Source organism: Arvicanthis niloticus, chromosome 14, assembly GCF_011762505.2.
Source record: "Arvicanthis niloticus isolate mArvNil1 chromosome 14, mArvNil1.pat.X, whole genome shotgun sequence".
Taxonomy (NCBI): domain Eukaryota; kingdom Metazoa; phylum Chordata; class Mammalia; order Rodentia; family Muridae; genus Arvicanthis; species Arvicanthis niloticus.
Genome location: NC_047671.1, coordinates 63,521,649 through 63,536,337, shown reverse-complemented (window position 1 = coordinate 63,536,337; position 14,689 = coordinate 63,521,649). Strand labels below are relative to the sequence as shown.

Here is a 14,689-nt window from a genome sequence, read left to right as displayed (position 1 = left end):
ATATCTGCATCTGACTTTTACAGCTACTAATTGGGTCTTCCGGAGGACAGTTATGATAGGTCCCTTTTTCTGAGTGTTCCATAGCCTCAGTAATAGTGTCAGGCCTTGGGACCTTCCTTTGAGCTGGACCTGTTGCTAGACCTTCTTTTCCTCAGGATCCTCTCTATTTCCCTCCCCGTAGTTCTTTCAAACAGGAACAATTATTGGTTAGAGTTTTGACTTTGGGATGGCAACCCCCTCCCTCATTTGATGCCCTGTCTTCCTGCTGGAGGTGAGCTGTATAAGTTCCCTCTCCCTACTGTCGGGCATTTCATCTAAAGTCCCTTCCTTTAACATGAGAGTCTCTCACCTCCCAAGTCTCTGGTGCATTCTAGAGGGACCCCCCCAACCTCCTACCTCCCGAGGTTGTCTGTTTCCATTTTTTCTGCTGGCCCTCAGGGCTTCAGTCCTTTTTCTTCACCCAATACCAGATCAGGTTCCCCTCCCACTCCACCCATGTCCACTTTCCTTCCCAAGTCTCTCCTTCCCTCCTCCCTACTTGTGATTGCATTCTTCTCCCTCCACAATGGGACTGAGGCGTTCTCACTTGGGCCCTTTAGCTTGTTGACCTTGTTGAGTTCTGTGGACTCTATCTTGGGTATTCTGTACTTTTTCCTTCTCTCTCTCTCTCTCTCTCTCTCTCTCTCTCTCTCTCTCTTTTTTTTTTTTTTTTTTTTTTTTTTTTTTTGCTAATACCCACTTATTAGTGAGCACATACCATTTATGTTCTTTTGGCTCTCAGTTACCTCACTCAAGATGATATTTTTTAGTTCCATCCATTTGCCTGTAAAACTCAGGATGTCCTCATTCTTAATAGCTTAGTAGTATTCCATTGTGTAAATGAATATTTTCTGTATCTATTCTTCCGACGAGGTATATCTGGGTTGTTTCCAGCTTTTGGCTCTCACAAATAAGGTCGCTATGAACATAGTGGAACACGTGCCCCTGTGGCATAGTGGGGCATCTTTTGTGTATATTCCCAACAGTAGTATTGCTGGGTCTTCAGGTAGTTCTATTTTCAATTTTCTGAGGAATCTCCAGATTGATTTCCAGAATGGTTGTGCCAGTATGTAATCCCACCAGTAATGGAGGAGTGTTCCTCTTTCTCCACATCCTTACCAACTTGTGTTGTCACCTGAGGTTTTGATCTTAGCCATTCTGACTGGTATGAGGTGGAATCTCAGGGTCATTTTGATTTGCATTTCTCTGGTCACTAGGGACCTTGAACATTTCTTTAGGTGTTTCTCAGTCATTCAAGATTCCTCTGTTGTGAATTCTATACCTCATTTTTTTGATTGGGTTGTTTGGTTTTGTTTTTTTTTTTTTTTTTTTTTTTTTTTTTTTTTTTTTTTTTTTTTGGTGGTTAGCTTCTTGAGTTCTATATTTTAGATATTAGCCCTCCATTGGATGTGGGGTTAATAAAGATTTTTTTTCCCAATCTGTAGGTTGCCAATTTGTCTTACTATATCCTTTGCTTTACAGAAGCTTTCCAGTTTCATGAGGTCCCATTTATCAATTCTTGATCTTAGAGCATGATCCATTTGAGTTTTGTTTATGAAATTTTCCCCTGTGCCAATGAGTTCAAGACTCTTTCCCAATTTCTCTTCTATTAGATTCGATGTATCTGGTTTTATATTGAGGTCCTTGATTCACTTGAATTTGAGCTTTGTGCAAGGTGACAAATATGGGTCTATTTTCATTTTTTCTACATACAGACTGCCAGTTAGACCAGTACCATTTATTGAAGATGATTTCTTTTTTCTATTGTATATTTTTGGTGTCTTTGTCGAGGATCAAGTGTCTGTAAGTGTGTGGTTTTATTTCTGGGTCTTCAGTTCTATTCCATTGATCCATGTGTCTGTCTCTGTACCAATACTATGCAGGTTTTATCACTATTGCTCTGTAGTAAAGCTTGAGGTCAGGAATGGTGATTCCCCCAGCTGTTCTTTTATTGTTAAGAATTGTTTCACTATTCTGGGTTTTTTGCTTTTCCAGATGGATTTGAGAATTGTTTTTTCCATGTCTTTGAAGAATTGTGTTGGGATTTTGAAAGGGATTGTATTGAATCTGTAGATTGCCTTCGGTAGAATGGCTGTTTTTACTACATTAATTCTGCCAATCCATGAGCATGGAAGTTTTCTCCATTTTCTGAGTTCTTCTTTGATTTCTTTCTTGAGAGATTTGAAGTTATTGTTGTACAGGTCTTTCACTTGTTTTGTTAGAGTTAACCCAAAATATTTTATATTATTCGTGGCTATTGTGAAGGGAGTTGTTTCCCTAATTTCTTTCTCAACCTGTTTATCATTTGTATAAAGGAAGGCTATTCATTTATTTGAGTTAATTTTATATCCAGCCACTTTGCTGAAGTTGTTTATCAGCTGAAGAAGTTCTCTGGTAGGATTTTTTAGGTCACTTATGTATACTATCATATCATCTCAAAATAGTGATACCTTTATTTCTTCTTTGCCAATTTGTATCATAAAATATTTTTAAAATTGTTTCTAAATGTTAGCATAAAGATGAAGAATAAATGGCAATATGAGTAGACTATTAGAAAGGAAAAAGGAAGGAAAGAAAAATCAAACACTAGTCTCTGGAATAAAGATGGAGGCACCTGGTTGTCACACCAGTACTTGGAAGGACTTGTCCAGCCTGGTCTCCATAGCAAGATCCTATGCCTAATAAGAGCTCTTAAACAAAGGAAGAACAACTCTTTGAACAATTGTAAGTATTTTTTACATTAATTAACACAATCTCCATGTAATTGGAAAGACCAATTTGAGTTTATAGGATAACAAAAGTGAAAGAATTTAAACTTGCTGATAGTCATACACCAAGAATTGATGTAGTAAAGATCTGAACGCATGCAGTAAAGATTAAGAAATAAATTAACACAGTGCAAGGATATCAAAGAATGCCAATGTGTATCCAGATGTGTGTGTCCTTGGCCTTTGTCATGTTTTTTAAAACTTGTTTTGGTTTGTTCTTCTTTATTTGACAATTTGATATTTTACTTACATCTGTGTTATCTCACTTACTATGGTCTTACAGTGATCCTTGAACTTGTACCTTATTCTTTTTTTTACATATGAAACAACTAGGAAACATTAATTTACTTCACATAGTCAAGCAGTTACTAACAAAGCCAAGATTTTTATGCCATATTAGTTTGGCTCTGAAATCTAGTATTGTTTCCATTATAAAGGTGTTTTATTTTGTCTAAAAAAGAGACCTTACCATTATACTCACAAATAAATGCATTTCTCAACTTTTATTTGAGAAGATTTATTCACAATGGATAGTAATTAACACAATGATCTATATAACTAGCCAAAGTGCAGAGAATAAGAGACTACAGAATTCTCAACCATACAGACAATATATACACCACACACCTCTTCCACTCAATCATTGTGGATGATTGAGTAGAAAGAGTGCAAGAGCCAGAGATTGTGCCAAGGAAACATCATCTGGACACAGCAGGGCAGCTGCACATAGGAACTCACAGCAGTTATCACAGCATGTACAAAACCTGTACAAGTCCCAGCCAAACTAAATCCCAATATGGAGAAAGGACTTAGAACACAATCCCAGCCCTAGCCTTGAAGATACTTGTAATTGTTAGCTGCTGGAAGGAAAGAGAGTTTTCTCTGAGCATAGCCCTGTTAAGTTGTTTCCAGTGGAAGGACACAAATCTGGGCAGCACAAATTGATCTTGAAAAAAAATTAAGACATAACAATAAATGAGTAGGGAATGGGTTGTGGATCTGAATAAGGGGCTAATATAATCAAAATACAAAATACTCAATTCATTTTAAAAAGAAGAAAATGTTTTGTTTTGACAGAGGACTTTATTTTCTGGCAACATGATGGTCTTACCTCTTATACCATGTCTTCTCTGGAACAAATACTACCAATTTGTTAATGTCCTCATTGTTTATAGCACCTTATGCTGGAATCCTTTGAACATTCTCCATGAACCTTGTCTCTTTTAATTACTGGAATTGGCATGCAGAGGTTTGGCAATTTTGAGAATCTAGTGGGAAATTTGCCCAGTGCCTCTTACAATCTGAATTCTCATTGAGCTTGTCAATGCCATAATTACCTTGTTAAGAGATGAATCACTGGACTTACTTGTGTTTCATGTGCTTTCTGATGTGAACAATGGGCCTTTCTGTGGTTCCTTTATTTCTGACTTTCTACATTTTCTGTTTGTATAATTTCTTTATGAGTATCTTAAGAATCATTACTGTTACATTGATTGAATAGTGTGTTCTCACAATTGTTTGATTTCAAATTCAAAGCACATGCAATTAGTTAAAAACTTAAAAAGCCTAACTAGCAGATTGATCCAAGAGAGAAATTGTATGCAGGCAAGAGAGTTTTGCTTGAATTCTAATCTTATGTCTTATCTCTAGTCATGAATACAATTAAAGATTGTGCTGATAGAGCTGGAGAGTTGGTTTAACAGTTTAGGATCGATTGCTGTACTTGTAGGGGATCCATGATCGGTTGTTAGCACTCACCTGGTGGTTTACAGCCACCTGAAATTACAGGTTCAGGGAATCTGAATTTCCGTTCCAGTGTTCTTAGTCACCAGTGTGTAGACATTCATGCCCGTACATGGTGCACATACCTGCTTGCCAGCAGTCCCTCATATACATAAAACAAAATTATCTAGATTTTTTCCCTTCCCTTCTCCCTCTCACTCCAGCCCCACTCGCTCCAGCCCAAAGGTTTTTATTTATTTATTAGATGTAAATACACTGTAGCTGTCTTCAGACACCCCATAAGAGGGCATCAGATCTCATTATGGATGGTTGTGAGCCTCCATGTGGTTGCTGGGATTTGAACTCATGACCTCTGGAAGAGCAGTCAGTGCTCCTAACCACTGAGCCATCTCTCCAGCCCTAGATGTTTTTTTTTTAAGCTACGCTCTTTCAATTCTTAATTCTAATGAGCTACCTCAAGAATTGTTAGAAATGTATGAATGTTCATTTTTCATAAACATGTATATTTATATAATAAAACAGTAAAAAATAGAATAACCTAAAAATCTTAAAAAGTTCATCTTCCTATAAATTTTTATATAGATTTATAAAAACATTTTTCTCATTTTGTGGGAAAATCATTAGATGAGCCTTTTATTTTTATAAAGATAAATTTATTGCTACCTTGTTTTATTATGGAAGATCCTATAGATATTACAATCTAAATAAACTTGTTTTGTTCTAAGCAATAAACAAACACACACTCTGGAAGCCTATGTACATTAGCTACAACACAGACTTTGAACCTATTTTTTTAGTCTTGTGTGTGTAGTTTTAGTGATTTCTATATAATCATGAACACTTGTGATTCTAAGGGAAGTTTCTTTGTTAGCATATATAAATTAAACAAAATCAGATTTCATTATGACATTTTCATACGTATAATTTATATATTTATATTTTATATTGTATACATTTATATTTAATGTATGTTAGTTACATCCTCCAAGGACTCGAGTTAACTGCCCTCTGACTGACTTCCTGTGCTCTCCATAGACATCCATCCACTTTTAGTCTTTTTTTTTTTTTTAAGCATCGACATGGCGAACAGCAATCGATATTTGTGTTCTAAGTCTGGCTGATTTTGTTTAACATGGGATTTCTGGTTCCATCCGTTTTCCTACGAAGAACATGACTTTGTGTTTTGTAATGGCCGAATGACGCTCCTTTGTCTGTATGTACCACATTTCCATTATCTGCCCATTCAGCTACAGACACTTAGGGCAATCCTGTGATTTAGCTATTGTGACTAAACAGTACTGAAAAAAAAAAATGTGTTCCCTGTGTCACTGTCACTATTGTTTACTACCTGAATTCCTTTCACTGTAAAGCCAGGACTGGTATCACCAGATCATTGAGTAGTTATATTAAAATTGATATTATTCTAATTTTATTATGTCTTTTGTTCTTTTGAGGTTTTAATATACTCATATCATCTCCCTCTTTCGTTTCCTCCAATAGAACCTTTCTATATATACCTCCTGCTCCCTTTAAGATTCATAGCCTCTTTTGTCATCCATTATTGTTACAAGCATATAGCTTTCAGTTTTAAATACATTTTGAGGATTACTTTTATTTATTTATTAAGTGTGTGTGTGTATGTGTGTGTGTGTGTGTGTGTGTGTGTGTGTGTGTGTGTGGTGGGGGATGTCAGGATTTGGGTACAAAAGCCTCTGTAGAAGAGGACACTGATCATCTGGAGCTGAAGTTGTAAGTCGTTGTGAGCTACCTGACATAGATGCTAAGAACTAAATTCTTAACCACTGAGCTATTTCTCCAGTTCTCGTTTTAGTTTTCTTTTTTAATTTTCTATATTGATTTTCCTCAGTGTGTATACTAATTTAAAGTCCCATCAATAGAGGTTAAGGATTCCTTTTTCCTTGTATCACTGCTAACATCTTGTTTTCTTGGTAACAGCCATTTTGACCAGTGTGAGATTGACTGTCAGTGTCATTTTGGTACTCATTTGTCTACAAACTAAGATATTTTGTATTGCTTTGTAAAGTGCCAGTCACATCAAAATTACAATTGCTTTCCTTTTCAGGGGTAGAAAAAGCAATCTGAAAACTCACATGGAAGAGCAAAAGTAACCCCCAGACAACCATAAAGCCTTAAAGAGAAAAAAGCATGATGAAGAAATGGTAGGGGTACCCTATGCCTGAACTAATGTTATACCACAAATCCATTGTACAAAGACACTCGAGTACTTTCACCAGTAGTACTGACCATGGAGATAGTATAAAGAGCTCAGAAAGAAGACCGTGTGCTATATCCACCTGATTGTCTCAAAAGATGAAAAATATATGCCATGGTAAAAAGACTATCTCTTTAAAGATAGTGATGCTAGCTGTTGAGAGGTTGAGACAGGAGGATTCAAGTTCAAGCTAGCCGGAACAACATAAGGAAACCTCGTTCCAAACAGCAACAATACAAAATGTTCTGAGCCTGCTCCTAGAGGCTCTGCAGGCATGGCTGCTGTGTCTCATGTCCACCAGTAGGTGGCGGAGAGGAGAGAGGTTAAGTCTATGCTCAGAGTTCTGACTTGGGAACTTCTGAATGATTAGTAGCCTTACATTCCCTGAAAAAGAAAAGTGGGCCTGAGACTACCACAGGTCCAACGCCACTCGGGTCCACAAGGGCTTTCAGGACAGAGAGCAAGCTGGAGACTAGAAGAACCCTATCTGACACTATGGGCCTGGGGTAGGAGTGGGCCTTAGACAGATGACCCTTGACCCTCACAAGGGGCCATGGTGAACCCAGGCAGAATGAGCCTGAGACAACTACAAGACTGGCACTGCCCAGGCCAGGGGAAAGGGGGCAGACCATACCCAAGATGACCTCGGCCCAAGCGGGGAATAACGCTCCTGAGACCACTTTTAAGATGATCTCAGACACTCAGAGACCCCACGTGCCAGTAAAAGGAGCAAGTAAGTGGTGGAGAAATGGAAGAGAAAGAGATGTGGGCACAATGAAGAGAGGTTGAACTGGAACCTCAAGGGTAATGGTGGCCAGCCTGGTGTGAGTAGCCCATGATTTCCACCTAGGACCGTGGTGTAGTCCCAGCCTGTGATGGTACTGGGGCCATTTCTGGCCCTGTAGCAGGAGGGGTCTGTTACCACTGAAAATTAGGCATATGGTCCCTGGTCTGGGCTGCCACCTGGGGACATGGTGATGTCTTAGGGCTGTGCAAAATTGGCCACATCCCTCACCTAGGCATTGTGGGAGAGCTGGCTCTGGGTACATGAGAGCAGAAGATCTGACCCCACTCCTAGCTGGCGGCAGTGCTTGGGAGAGTGAGCCCCATACATTGTGGGCATTGCAGGTGAGCCTGCCCCAAGAATATGAGCACGAAAGAAGTGGCTTGGTCATTCATCGCTCATGCAATGGTGTGGAGAGATGCCCTTCTCCTCTCTTGCACCTCACCACCTATGGTCCTGGGATCATGAGACCAGGAGAGTTGTCCCTGCCTCTCAGTAGCTGCAGCACTTGGGAGAGCAGGCCCTGCACCTCACCCAGCTGACCCTGGTGACATGGGCTTGGGTGAGCCAGCCCTTAGGACTTGAGCATGGGAGAGATGGCCACTAGTCTGGCCTGTGGTGACATGGGCAAGGGTGAGATTTCACCAGCAGCAGACAAACCAAACAGGGTCATGAGAGCAAGAGAGCTGACTCTGTGCTACCCTTATCTGGGTAGCACAGTAGACCTGACCCTGATATCAGGAGGGGCCTGAGTGAGGCGGTCCCAGGGGCGTGAGAACAGGAGAGCTGGTCCTGCCTCTTGTCTGTTGGGCAGTGGTATAGAGGAGAGAGGGATGTCCTCTGCCTCTCCCTTGTCCCTTGCCACTTATGGCAGGCAGGAGAGCTGGCCCCAGGGTCATGAGAGTGGGAGAACTGGCCTTGACTGGCTGCAACACTCAGGAGAGCAGGCCCTACACCTCACCTGACCAGCAGGGTAGAGCTGGCCCTGGTGAGGAGGTTACTGGTAAGCTGGCCCTTGAGGTAATGAGAGCAGGGGGGATGACCAGCTCAGATATCTATCAGGCTCAGATCCAGGGATTTGAATTGGCCTACCTGAACATCCACCATTTGGATACCAATGAATGGCTGAATGCATGAAGGTGCTGGGCCTGCAGATCTAAAGCAGGCTCTCCATGACACAGGCCAACAACAGGGTATCTGAGAGGATCACAGTGAGGTTTAAGTATTGATAGAGTAGCAGAAGCCAGAGGCCTAGCAGAACAACTCATTGTTGCAATGAGCATTTGCAAGCAAAGATACATGGATGAAAGGGTATACTGTAGGACACACTGTGACACACTGCAGCTTCCACAGTGAGATTCTTCTTGTCTCTGTTTGGGGAGAGATTGCAAGGGTAGAGAGCAGGTATGGGTGTGTATGTGGGGTTAGGGTGGATGATGTGAAATTCACAAAGAACCAATAGGAAGTTTCAAAAACAGCGATGCTGAGAAAAACTGGATATCCAGGTATAGAAATCAACCCTAGATTCCTAACCCTCACCCTGCACAAAAATCAACTCAAACCAAATCAAAGAACTTAATATAAGTCCTACAGCCTGGAGACAAACAGGTGAGTCTGGTCTCTGACATTGTGACATGAAATTGTCATCTACAAGGTTTGCACTTAGTAATCTTCCAATTAAGTAACAAAAATCACATACACAAAAATCTCATAATATTTTAAGTAACCTTACAAGTTTTGTGGGATGCCATGTGGTATACAAGTATATGAGAAAGAAATTGGGGAAACATGTTAAGATGTTAGCATATTCAATAACTCTCTAAGTAGAACTTTGATGTTTGGGAAATAATGGAAAGAAACAAAACCTGGGGATTACAAGAAGCTGAAACCTTCTGCCAAGAACAAACAAAACAGTTGCTTAGTGTACAGGATGGGAGAAAAATGTTTTACAGCTACTCATCTTACAGGGGATTAATACCCAGAATATATAATATTCAACAGCAAAAGAATATACCATCCATAAATAAGTGAGAGGATGAATCATACTTAGTCATTTTATTCCATTTGCTTCACAAAAATTTTAAGTATGGATGAGCACAGGAAGTCTACAAGGACACGAAGGCATATCCCTAACTTCACAATAGAGGACCTATGGAGTGTGCCTGAGAATGGATGGAATAAACTAAAGATTGGTTGATTTCACCATTCCCATGGGACTACGAGGAGGATCCCGAGATTAGGTTAGACCAGGCAGCATACAAGGGTTGGTCCAAGGCTCCCCAACATATGCAAGACTGCTTGGTCTGGCCTCAGTGGGAAAAGATGAACCTAATCAGAGACTCCGGAGATCAGGAGATGTGAGTCCAAGGATGCAGGAATTGGCGGGAGCACTCTATCAGAGCAAGGGCGAGGGAGAGTGAGATGGGAAATTTTTGACTGTGGGTTGGATTTATTCTAATAAGAGTTTTGGTTTTGCTTTCATTTTTTTCCTTTGATTTTTTTTTAGTATGGGTCTCTAGGAAGGCATAGCTCTATAACTAGAAGTACAGTTTGTATAGTTTATTCTAAAGAGGATAGATCTTATAACCTGTCCAAGCTTGCCTTTTCTTTTTTATTAATTATTTTATTTATTTACATTCCAGCCATTGCACAGTTCCCAAACCCACTCCCCCCTCCTATATTCCCCCTCTCTGAGGCCTCAAGGATTAGGTACATCTTCTCCCATTGAGGCCACCCCAGGCAGTCCTCTGCTATATATGTGCTGGAGGCCTCTGACCAGCCCGCATATGCAGTCTGGTTGATGGTTCAGTCTCTGAGAGCTACCAGGGGTCTGGAGTAGTTGAAACCTCTTGTCTTCCTATGTGGTCTCCAACCCCTTCAACTCCTTCAATCCTTCCCTTAATTCCTCCATAGGGGTCCCAACTTCAGTCCAATGGTTGGGTTGGGTATAAGTTTCTGTGTTTGTCTCAGTCAGCTGCTGATAGGGCCTCTCAGAGGACAGCCATGCCAGGCTCCTGTCTGTAAGCACATCATAGCATCAGTAATAGTGTCAGGCACTGGTGTGCCCATCCCAATGAGATGAATCTCAGTTGGGCTGGTCACTAGACAGCCTTTCCTTCAGTCTCTTCTCCATTTTTGTCCCTGTAGTTCTTTTAGACAGGGACAATTCTGGGTCAGAAATTTTGACTGTGGGTTAGTGATTCTGTCCTTCCACGTAAGGCCCTGTTTATCTACTGGAGGTGGACTCTTTGAGTTCTCTTTTCCCACTATAGGACACTTTGGCCCAAGGTTATTCTCACTGAGTCCTGTGAGTCTCTAACATCCCAGGTCTCTGGGACTTTCTAGAGGGTCCCCCATCTTCCCACCCCAGAGGCTACACATTTCCATTCATTCTCCTGGTCCTCTGGGCTTCTCTACCATTTTCCCCTCACATTTAATCTTGCTTACCTTTCCCCCTTCCCCTCCCTTCCCTCCCTCTGTGTCTCATGATAACTCTGTTCCTCCTTCTAAGTGGGATTAAAACATCCTCACTTGAAAGTTCCCTCTTGTTATATTTTGGGTATTCTGTATTTTTTGGCTAATATCCACTTATCAATGAATACATACCATGCATATTTTTGAAGGTCTGGGTTACCTCACTCAGGTTGTTATTTTCTAGTTCCATCTATTTGCCTGCAAAATTCATGATGTCCTCATTTTAAATAACTGAATATATTCCATTGTGTAAATAAACCACATTTTCTATATCTGTTCTTTGGTTGAGGATATCTAGGCTGTTTTCAGTTTCTGGCTATTACAAATAAGGCTGCTATGAACACAGTGGAGCATGTGCCCTTGTGGTATGATGGGAATCTTTTGGGTATAGGTCTAGGAGTGGTTTAGTTGAGTCTTCAGGTAGAATTATTCCAAATTTCTGAAGAACTGTCAGATTGATTCCAGAGTGGTTGTACCACTTTGCAATCACACCAGCAAGGGAGGCGTGCTCCTCTCCATTGGTGTGTCACTTGAGGTTTTGATCACCATTGTGACTGATGTAAGGTAAAATCGCAGCGTCTTTTTGATTTGCATTTCGCTGATGAATAAGATTGTTGAACATTTATTCACATGTTTCTTGGTCATTCAAGATTCCATTGATGAGAAATGTATAGCTCTGTACCCCATTTTTAATTGGGTTATTTGGTTTTTAGGAAGTTAACTTCTTGAGTTCTTTATATATTTTGGATATTAGCTATCTCTCAGATGTATGATTAGTGAAGTTTTTTCCCAATCTGTAGGTGGCTGATTTATCTATTGACATTGCCCTTTTCCTTACAGAAGCTTTTCAGTTTCATGAGGTGCCATTTATTAATTGTTGATCTTAGAGCCTGAGCCACTGCTGTTCTGTTCAGGAACCCCACCCCCACCCCCCGTGTCAATGAGTTCCAGGCTCTTTCCCACTTTCTCACCTATTAGATTCAGTGTATTTGGTTTTATGTTGAGGTCTTTGATCCACATGGACTTGAGTATTGTGCAAAGTGATACATATGGATCTATTTTCATTCTTTTATATACAGGCCCCCAGTTAGACAAGCACAATTTGTTAAAGATGCTATCTTTTTTCCATTGGATGGTTTTGGCTTCTTTGTCAATGATCAAGTGTCCATAGGTATGTGGATTTATTTCTGGGTCTTCAATTCTTTTCCACTGGTTGACCTGTCTGTCTCTGTACAAATACCATGAGGTTTTTATCACTATTGCTCTATAGTACAGCTTGAGATCAGAGATGGTGATTTCCCCAGAAGATCTTTTATTGTTGAGAATTATTTAGGTTATATTGAGTTTTTTGTTTCTTCATATGGAGTTGAGAATTGTTGCTTCCAGGTCTGTGAAGAATTGTGTTAGGATTTTGATGGTGATTGCATTGAATCTGTAGATTGCTTTTGGTAAGATAGCCATTTTTACTATGTTATTCCTACCAATCCATGAGCATGGAATATCTCTCTATCTTCTGAGGTCTTCTTCCATTTTTTTCTTCAGGGATTTGAAGTTCTTGTCATACAGATGATTCACTTGCTTAGTAGCAGTTACACCAAGATATTTTATATGATTTGTGACTATTGTTAAAGGTGTTGTTCCCATAATTTATTTCTCAGCCCATTTATCCTTTGTATAAGGGAAGGCTACTGATTTGTTTGAGTTAATTTTATATCCTGCCACTTTTATGAAGTTATCAAGTGTAGTTCTCTTGTGAGATTTTGGGGGTTGCTTATGTATACTATCATATCATCTGCAAATAGTGATACTTTGACTTCTTCCTTTCCAATTTGTATCCTCTTGATCTCCTTTTATTGTCTAATTGCTTTAGCTAGAAGTTCAAGTACTATATATTGAGTAGATAGGAAGAAAGTGGGTAGCCTTGTCCTGACCCTGATTTTCGTGTGATTGCTTCTAGTTTCTCTCCATTTAATGTGATATTGGCTGTTAGTTTGTTAAATATACTGCTTTTATTATATTTGGTATGTGCCATGAAATTCTGATCTCTGCAAGGCTTTTAACATGAAGAGGTACTGTACTTCATGGAAGGCTTTTCAGCATCTAATGAGATGATCATGTGACTCGTTTTTTGCGTTTCTTTAGATAGTGTATTGTGTTGATGGATTTTCATACACTGAACTATCCCTGTATCCATGGGATAAAGTCTACTTGATCCTGGTGAGTATGATTTTGGTGTGTTTTGATGTGCTCATGGATTCAGTTTGTAAGAATTTTATTGAGTATTTTTGCATTGATATTTATAAGTGAAATTGCCCTGAAATTCTTTTTTTTTTTTTTTTTTTTTTTTTTTTTTTTTTTGGGGGGGGGTTGGGTCTTCATGTGGTTTAGGTATCAGGGTAACTGTGGCTTCCTAGAGTGAATTAGCTAGTGTTCCTTCTGTTTCTATTTTGTGGAATAGTTTGAGGAGTATTGGTATTAGTTCTTTGAAGGTCTGATATAATTCTGCACTAAAACCATCTGTACCATTGCTTTCTTTTTGGTTGGGAGGTTTTTAATGACTACTTCTATGTTTTTCAGGGTTATAAGACTGTTTAGATGCTTTACCTAAACTTGATTTAACTTTGATACATGGTATCTGCCTAGAAAGTCATCCATTTCATCTAGATATTCTAGTTTTGTTGAATATAGGTTTTTGTAGTAGAATCTGATGATTTATTTTAATTTTTTTTAGTTTCTGGTGTTATGTCTCACTTTTCATTTTCAATTTTGTTAATTTGGATACTGTCTCTGTGCACTTTAGTTCATTTAGCTAAGGGGCTATCTATCTTGATGATTTTGTTAATTCTTTGTATCATTCTTTGTTTCTAATTGGTTGATTTTGGCCCTGAGTTTCACTATTTCCCGCCTTTTACTCCTCGTGGATGTTCTTGCTTTATTCTGTTCTAGAGCTTTCAGATGTGCTGTGAAGTTGCTATAGGAGCTCTCTGATTACTTTATAAAGGCACTCAGTGATATAAATTGCCTTCTTAACACCGCTTTCATTGTGTCCTATAAAACTGGTTATGCTCTGTCTTCATTTTCATTGAATTCTATAAAGTCTTTAATTTCTTTCTTTATTTCTTCCATGACCAAGATACCATTGAGTATAGAGTTGTTTAGTTCCCATGAGTATGTGGGCTTTTGGGTCGCTTTTGTTGTTATTGAATTCCAGCCTTAGTCTGTGGTTATCTGATAGAATGCATGGGATTGTTTTAAATTTTATGTATCTGTTGAGGCTTGTTTTGTAACCAATTATATGGTCAGTTTTGGAGAAGGTTCCATAAGGTGCTGAGAAGAAGGTATATTCTTTTGTTTTGGGATAAAATTTCTGTAGATATTTCTGTGTCCTTCCCTATCTCCTTTGATAACTTTTGGTTAAAATCTATTTTATTGGATATTAGAATGGCTACACAATTTTGTTTCTTAAACCATTTGCTTGGAAACCTTTTTTTCCAGCCCTTTATGCTGAGGTAGTGTCTGCTTTTGTCACTGAGGTGTGTTTCTTGTATGCAGCAAAATGCTGGATCCTTTGTATTTATCCAGCCTGTTAACCTGTGTCTTTTTATTGGGGAATTGAGTCCACTGATGCGGAGAGATGTTAAAGACCTG

General features: G+C 39.4%; 1 non-coding gene across 1 annotated transcript; it reads left to right on the top strand.

The window, feature by feature from the left end:
• Positions 1 to 7,033: 7,033 nt before the first annotated feature.
• LOC117720310 (small nucleolar RNA SNORA17) lies at positions 7,034 to 7,165 on the top strand. The gene has a single exon (XR_004608321.1). It is a non-coding gene; the product is annotated as a small nucleolar RNA SNORA17 (small nucleolar RNA).
• Positions 7,166 to 14,689: the final 7,524 nt, after the last annotated feature.